The sequence below is a fragment of the Pteropus alecto genome, unplaced genomic scaffold (genome assembly GCF_000325575.1).
Source record: "Pteropus alecto unplaced genomic scaffold, ASM32557v1 scaffold160, whole genome shotgun sequence".
In the NCBI taxonomy this organism is placed as follows: domain Eukaryota; kingdom Metazoa; phylum Chordata; class Mammalia; order Chiroptera; family Pteropodidae; genus Pteropus; species Pteropus alecto.
In genome coordinates this window covers 3362585-3371824 of record NW_006429864.1, presented here as the reverse complement: position 1 = coordinate 3371824, position 9240 = coordinate 3362585, and the positions used below count along the sequence as shown (strand labels likewise).

General features: G+C 33.5%; 1 pseudogene; it reads left to right on the top strand.

The window, feature by feature from the left end:
• Window positions 1-8667: 8667 nt before the first annotated feature.
• On the top strand, window positions 8668-8786 carry LOC112477149 (annotated as a pseudogene).
• Window positions 8787-9240: the final 454 nt, after the last annotated feature.

Genomic DNA, 9240 nt, shown 5'->3' with positions numbered 1-9240 from the left:
TCCAGGCTCCTCCCAGGGCTCAGAAACAGACTTCCCCCTTCACCGTTTCCTTGAAATTGCTCTTTCAAAGGTTACAATTATTTTCTAATTACAAATCCAGTAACTTCTCAGTGATCAACCTACTTGACCTTTGGGGCAACATTTCATGATTGATTTAGTTTTCCTCCTTGAAACGCGTTGCTTCCTTTCCTTTCAGGGCACTCGATTCTCTTGTTTACTTGAGGATCCTCATCTGACACTCTTCCCATAGTCTCAGTTTTTTCTTTCACATCACCAAATATCAAAAAATCATGGAATGTCAAAAGAGTATTAAAACCCAAAACAAAACAAAAGAAATAATAGAGTTATAAGAATATCATAACACAAGAGTCAGCATTTATATGTGAGGTTCAGAAAAAATTATTTTTAGATGTGGTTCCACAACTTAACCACTAACGTGCCTCTTATGAATTAAAATTACTCAAAGAATTGAGAAAATAATTAATGATAATGATACTTGTTTAAAATAGAATTACCATTGTTCAATATAACTAAGTAAATATGGAATTATCTAATTAATTATTATAAAATATAATACAAATGTCAAAAGTATATTTTTGTAAGAAAAGATACACAATATGAATAATGACTTTATAAGAAAAATAAATAAGAATAAGCTAAAATTTATATGGAACAAATTTATGTAAAACAAAATAATCATGATTAATATTGATAATTAGGAAATTATGATTAATTTTTTTTTACTTTGGGATATTTTACATATATGTGTAGTAGCATTGCTGAATATGAAGGTTTATCCAAGTTAAGTTGTTGAATTACCTCTAGCCCAGTTATTTTCAAACAATGCTAATGTTATTCATCAGAATCATCCGTAAGCTTTTATGTAACAATGTGTGGAACACACCTCAGATTTAAAGAGGAGGAGCAAGGAGTTAGGATCTTTAACTGTATGATTTTCACAAACTCCATGGATGCTTCTAAAGTGAATTTCTGTTCAAGGAACACTGATGTAAATATTGTTGTTACTTTTCAATTTTTACCTTCACATATATCTCTATATCCATCTAACCCCATTGTCTACATTTTGTAGCTCAGTGGTCTTCCCTTAAAGCCAAATTAAAATAGCAATATTCTAGAAAGTTTTAAGTTAAAATATATGATAACTATTTAGCAAGAAGATTTGTAATTACAGTCAATTATTTTCAAACACTGAAATTTTATGGCCTAAATGTCATATGCATATCAGCCAAATCATAAGAGAGGGGAAAAAAGAGAAAAAAGTTAAAGGAAAACTTAAAGAATTAAGCTCAATAATGCACGAAGCAAGATGACGGAGACAGAAAAATACGAGTCTTCAAAATAAATATGAGCAATCACAAATTTACATGTGACATAAAGCCACAAAACTATTAGAATAAGACATAGAAGGCAATCTTCAAGACACAGTAGTCAGTAAAGAATTCTTAAATATTACACAAAGAGTGACAAATTAGACTTCTTTTCTTTTTCCCCTCTTTAATTCTCACCCCCCCTCAACTTCCACCCCTGACCTATGGATGTCGTGGTTTCCTCTTAAGAACTGAGTCTCTGAAGGCAGGGTGTCTCCTCCCACATGCTCATAGGGCGCACCCGGGGTATGGCCCATGGCTCCACCTGGGGCACGAACCCAGGACCTTCTGCATGTAAAGCAGATGTGCTAACCACTACACTATGGAGCCACCCTTAGACTTCTTCAAATTAAAAATGTTTGCTCCATGAAATGCACCATTAAAACAATAAAAATAAAAATTACAGACTGGAAGAAAATGTTACCAAACCTTTCTTCTGACGATGGACTTATTTCTAGTACACATATAAAGAAGTCTCAAAACTCAACAGTGAAACAAACAAACAAACAAAATAGTTAAAAAAAAACACTAAAGAAGAGATATGAATGGCAAATAAGCACGTGAAAAGATGTTCAACATCATTAACTATTACAAAATACAAATGAAAACCTCAGTGATATATCACTGCCCACCTGGCTTAAAAGAAAGATAATAAGGTTCAGTGTTGAAAAGGCTGTGGAGAAGGTAGACTGTGGGAATTGTCAGTGGAAATGTAAACTGACACAACTACCTGCAACGTATTTTGGTAGCTGCTTGTAAAACTAAACATGCACTTATAATATGACCCCAGCATTCCACTCTTGGGCATTTATTCCCAAGAAATGGAAACTTATGCTCACAATTTGTGCATGAATTTGCATAGCAGCTTTATTCGTAATAGTCCCAAACTGAAAACAACCCAACGTCCTTTGGTGGGTGAATCGTTAAACAAACCTGATACCTCTCTACCCGGCAATAAACAGGAACAAATAAATGATACACAGAACTCAGATAGATCTTAAAAGCATTATGCTTAGTGAAAACCAATCTCAAAAGGTTACGTAGTGTAATTCTAAATATAACTTCTTCAAAACAAACAAAAAAAACTATAGAAATGGAGAAGAGATCAGTGGTTTCCAGAGGACAAGGATAGAGTTGGGGGTGTGGGTGTGACTACTATGAGATAGGACGAGGTCATTCCTTTGGATGATGGAACATGTCCATATCCTGATTGTGGTGGTGGTTCCACACATCTACACATGAGATTAAGTTGCACAGAATTGTGTACATAAACACATGAAAATGAGTACACAGAAGACTCTGGTGAAATATGAATGTGGTTTGTTTGTAGTCTAGTTAATAGTATGGTATCAATGTCAATTTCCTGGGTTTGCTTGGACTATAGTTATAGAAGTTGACAGTTATAGAAGTTGACAGTTACAGAAGTTGAAGCGGCTGGTGAAGAAATCAAGGGACTCTGTGTACTATTTTTGCCACTTTCTGTGAAAGTATAATCATTTCGGAATTTTAAAGAAGTTAAAAATAAGTAAATGACATATATTTCCTTGCTAGTCAGCTCAAAGATTCTAGAAGCAATGACGCCAGTATCAACAACATACACAGTGCCCAGATTTTGAGTCGTAATATCACTCTTCAGTAAAAGAAACTGGGGCTCTTGGAGAAATGGTTGACTTTAGGACTGGGACAGGAAATACACTAAGTGAGTCTGGAGCATATCTTTTTATTTTTAAAGCAAGACTTAGAAATAGAATTTTTTTAAAAGAGTTAAACATTAACTATAAAACTAATTAAATTTATTTCAACCATGTAAAAGAACATGTAAAAGAATAAAACAGATAAATAGAATAAATATATATATTAATATAACTATACTAGAATTTTAAATAGTATCAGTACAATTGGCTGATCTTATTTTTTATTTGCTCTAGACTCATTTCATACTTTCTTAGAGCTACAGTAATTCTTATTTGGACCTGCCAGTACCCTTCTCAGACTAAAAATACAATAAAATATTGTCATAATCAAATAGATTAAAATGTTGAATTTTTGATCAATTACTTTTTGGTCAGAGCATTTTAATTAGTTGTAGTTTATGAACTTATTCAAATTTGAGCTGTTGATCACCAGGCTAATTCCATTTTTGTTGACAAAGTAGTTGTAAGATCTATGGATTTTGAAGACTACACACTTTTTATATAGCAACCAAGTGACTGAAGGGAAGAATTTCAGGAGAAGTCATTAGTTTCATTCATAAAAATGATTTCTAGCATTAATAGAAGTGAATAATAGGATTTAATTTCTGTTTTAAGAGGGCCAGAGAGTAAGGAAGTGCTAAACTAACAAACAAACACAAAAGTACTAGGAGTATGTCAAAGGACACATGAGTCAATCAAAAGAGCTCTAAGTAGACAAAGCTGCAACAATTACAGAAAAAAAAAAAAAAAACCACATTGGATTTAACCTGGATTATAAAATAAAATATAAGATAAAAATCTGTACTGATACAAAGAAATGACTGAACAAATAAATAAATGGGGGAGAACAGACAGATAACCTGTACAGAAGAATTCCAAAGAATTTATGTAGATTCTCTACTCTCAGGGACAGCTCCTCACTCCTTAAGTGAGGGCTGCACATAGTGACTTCCTTCCAAAGAGAATAGTGTGGAAAAAGGGACAAAAGAATAACTTAACAGTAGAGAAGTCTAACAAACACTACCTCAGCCAGGCAATCAAGATGAATACAGACAAGGTAAGTCATGTTGATAGCAGGGATGCCTGATATGATGTGATGAGAATGGCATTTTACTTCTGTGGTCTTCCTCCCCCAAATCTTTAATCTAAGTTTAAAAAAAAACCAAACAAACAAACCATCAAACAAATCCCAATTGTAGGATATTCCACAATATACCTGACTAGTACACCCCAAACGAGGAAAGTCTGAGACACTGTCAAAGCCAAAAAGAGCTCAAGGAAACATGACAATTTAATGTAATGTATCCTGGATGAGATCTGGAAGAGGAAAAAAGTCATTAGGTAAAACTAAAGAAATCTGGTAAAAATAAGGACTTTGGTTAACAATAATAAATCAGTATTGGTTCATTAATTTTGACAAATGTACTATATTAATGTAAGATATTAATAATAGAAGAGACCGAATGTAGGGGAAACAGGAATCTGTATTATCTTCACAACATTTCTGTAAGTCTAAAACTATTTTAAAATAAAAAGATTATATTTTAAAATGTGACGAGGTTCATTGTCCACATTAAAATACAAGTATTCCTCGATTGTGTTAAAACACTATAAAACGCAAAACTGTAGAACTCATCTATGTGCCATAAATTAGAAATAACTACACAAAATTCCATGTAAAATGTAAAAATAAAGTAGTGATACATCAGGTAAATACAAATGAGGAAAAAATGTGACTAATAATAGACAAAGGAGAAATCAAGACAAAAAAGCAGTTAACAGTTTAATGAGGTCATTCTTCATAATACAGATGTAATGGTCATTAGTGTTTATGTTTTAAATAGCATAGTACTGAACATTTGAAAAATGACTTTGGAATACATGAACAATTGAATCATGCAAAAAGGGAGATTTTAATATAGCACTCTTAATCTTTTCTAGATCAAATTGACTAGAATAAATGGGAGTAGAGATGACTGATAATACAACCAGGTTAATTTTATAAATGTATACTAAAATATATAACTTAAGAGGATTTTTTTTTTCAAGAAACCATGACACATTTCTCAAAGAAAGCTACAATGAGTTCCTAAAAGTAGGCATTATATGGCCATATTTTCTAATTGCCATATAATAAGGGTAAATTCAAATCACATTGCTTTTATTAAATAAGAAAGAATGTAAATTTTAAAAATAAAATTTAAGAATTAAGAAATCAGAAAACATAAATCGATGGAAAAACAATAAGAAATTGGAAACGATGATAGAACAGAAATTAATTAGAAAATGAAAGCAATAGGAATTGGAAATAAAAATTCAAGAGCCATTTACAAACTATCTGATAAACATCTGGCAAGTACAATAAACAAGAAAAAATGAGATTAAACACAAACACACACAAGGTCGAGCATGAAATCTTAAGAATATTTCTTGAAACTCAGAAAGATAGTTTTCAAATCAGTGCGATCTGGTTAGAAAATCTTGTTGAAATAAATGACTTTCCAGTAAAATGTACTGATCAAAAGGAATTCAGAAAGAAAAGTCAACTTTCATAGGTTGATTACAACAAAGGAATGAAATTTAAATTACTTTCAGAAATTATATCATAGTCTCATTATACAGGGACCAAATTCTCTTTGATTATGTTTCTTCCTACTTATCTCATTCTCAGCTATCCAGGATTCAGTCTCCAGAAGCTGAAGCCCAGACAACCTTCTAATACTAACATAGCTTTTTTAGTATTTCCAAAGCCACATTATTCTAAAAGGAAGTCTAGAATATGCCCCATCAGCCCAAAGTTTTAGAGTCTTTATGACATCCAATTGCAACTCCAGAGCATTAAAAACAAACACAAGTGGAGAGGAATCTTGAACTCTACCAGTGGCCAAAACCATGTTTTTATCCAAGGGGTGAGTCTGATCCCCAAGGAGTTGATTCTCTCCAGACTGATAAGACTCTTTCTATCCTTGATGCATGCAGTTGGGTACATTGTGCAGGAGTAGAGACCAGAAGAAACAGGCAGAAGGCATACAAATATGGAAAGCTGGAAAAACACACGTGCATAATATGTAGTCAATAGCAGGTAATAAACAAAGCAAAGAAAAACAAAACAGTCCAGCGCATCTTTGTATGACTTACTCCAAATACATTATTTTACTCTATAATTTAATATCCAAGTCTTGAGCAATGAAGAACAGAGACTAAAAGATATGTGAATTTAGCAAAAAGAAATTCGATAAAAATAATTAAACACTGGCTCAGACCATTGGAAGTCAACAACAGGTAGATCACAGAAATATCAGAAGAAATTGCAGGGAGAAAAAGTTTTACAGGGTAGAGGTTTCCTCTCGGGTACATATTGATAGAAATTTTTGATGATTCCTTAGGAATAAAAAATTAAAATCTGTGTTAGAACATCTCCAACATCAGAACATACAGAAATCCCCTGCAGAATATATGTAGTTTGTTTTGTGTAATTTTTAAAAAATAAATAGGGATAATGTATTTATAGTTCTTATTGCAGAATATGAGTTTAATTATTTCTTTTCCTTTTTTTTGACTTGCCCAGGATCTTTTTTTATTATTATTAACTTTATTGAGGTGACAATGGTTAATGCAATTCTATAGGTTTCAAGTGTACAGTTAGATAATATATCATCTGTATTTTGCATTGTGTGTTCACAATCCAAAGTCAAATCTCCTTCCATCACCATATATTTGACTTTACCCTTATCTACCTGCTCCCCAACCCCTTTCCCTCTGGTAACCCCTAAATCGTTGTCTGTGTCTATGAGTTTTTGTTTGTCTTGCTTGTTGCTTTCAGTTTTATATTCCACATATAAGTGAAATCATACGGTTCTTAACTTTTCTGACTTATTTCGCTTAGCATGATAACCTCAAGATTCATCCATGTTGTCACAAATGACAGTATTTCACCTTTTCTTATGACTAATGTGCCAGTATAAACACTGGCACCACACCTTTATCCAGTCATCGATAAAAGGGCACTGTGGTTGTTTCCGTGTTTTGGCCACTGTGAATCATGCTGTGATGAACATTAGGGTGCATGTATCTACAGATAAATGTTTTCAAATTTGGGGGTAGATACCCAGAAGAGAGATTGCTGGGTCTAATAATCACTGTATTAACTAACTAAGCCCTCTGGATAGAGTTATTGATTATGATTTTTGACCAGGTTTATTCCCTCCGAGAACTGCAGTCATAAGACAGACTCATTTCAGAGTGGCCTAAATCAAGGTTAACCTGTCCATCAATGTCACAAACTCAGATACGTTCTGACTATTCTCTATATTAGAGACAATGCTGTCCCTTTCATTTCCTTTTTCCCGAGGCTGCAGAAAGATTATATTTCTCAGCACCCTTGCAGTTAGGTCAGGGCATGTAGCTAGTGCTGGCCTATGAGCTTAAGCATAAGTGACATGAGTCACTTTAAGGACAAAGGATAAAATAAAAGTGCGAGTTTCCATGTACTCTCTCTTCCCCTGCTCTGCTTATCCTGGACGCTCCATATCAAGATGGCAGAGCCATAGAATGGAAATGGCCTGATCCCTGAGCGGTTACTCAAAGGGAGCGCTCCCAGAGAGATGAAAGTGTGCCCTTCGCGTAAAGAAGACATACTTTTGTTGCACTAAGCTAATGAGATTTCAGGGTTTGTTTATTACTGCAGCCTTACATAGCCTATTTTGACTGCGACATTTTCCTTCCAAGCTGGGTGTCATAACAATATTCTTCTTCTTTGAAAACGTACAATTTTACATTCTAAACAACTCATTGTTATTACTGAGAAAGTAGGAATTTTTATTATTACACATTCGTCTTTCTGTATGCCTTATACCTCTATCTAAATGGTTATCCCAAATACCAATTCTAATAAATCACAATTATTTGGGGGTTAGGTCATGTTCAATGAATATATATCTATATATAGATATTAAATAATATTATATATACATATATATATTTAACATCTTTTCTGTCTTAGATGCCTAGCTGTTTCCTCTGCCTAAAATGTTCTTTCCCCAGATATCTACTTGCTAACTTCCTTATCTTCTTTAACTCTCAATAAGTTTCATTTTCTCGGTGAGGTCTGCCCTGACTATGCTAGTTAGTACCACCAACTACCAACAGCATCCCCCGCCACACACACATTCATAAACACGCCCAATGCATGCACACACACACACACTTCAAATCTCTGTTGTCCTACTCTATTATTATTTTCCCATAGCAAATTTTACCTTCTTATTTTTACTTATTTACTTATTTATAATTTACTTATTTATTGCAGTTATCTGTATTATGTCAATCTTTGCCCTCAAATCTTACTGAGAGTAAGAAATTTTGTCTATTTTGTTCATTATTTAAAAAAATACCTAGCACCTAGAAAGAAAGCAATGAATATCTGTTAAATGAAAAAAATATTTATTTGGAGCATAACATGGTACCTGATGCTATGATGGTACAAAGATTCACAAGACGCCATTTTGTACTTGGCCTTGATGAACTTAAAATCTAGCAAGAGAAATCGATGAAGTACAGACATCACTATAAAACCATTAAGTATAGTCTATGGCCATGCCACCCTGAACAAGCCCGATTCTATCTGATCTCGAAAGCTAAGCAGGGTCAGGTCTGGTTAGTACTTGGATGGGAGACCACCTAGGAAGACCAGGTGCTGTAAGCATAAAAAATAAAAAATAAGGGATTGTAAGCTGACAAGGTCCTTGCAATCTGTGAGGTCGACCAAGGGTTACCTTGCCTAAAAAATAAAAATAAAATAAATAAAAAATAAAAATAAATGCTAAAACCATTAAGTATAAAATGTAGTCTGTGCAGGAGGCAATAAGATTATTTCCAGCTTGTGTGTGTGTGTATGTATGTTTGTGTGGTTAGTGTTTACACCCTATAAAGTTCCAAAAGGATCTCCCTTCTTAAATTAGTCCTCCTCCCTTTTATCTTGTTAAGTTTATAGATCTAGGCCACTTGTTAATTATTGGGTTGTCCCATAACCTTCTAGTTTAGCAAAATGGGAATACTCCCAGACAGTTGAAAACATATGTGGAATAAACAGCCCTGTGAAACTTGTAGTTAAGTCTCTGCTAAGAAACTCTTTGAGTTGAGAATACTGTTCCTTACAT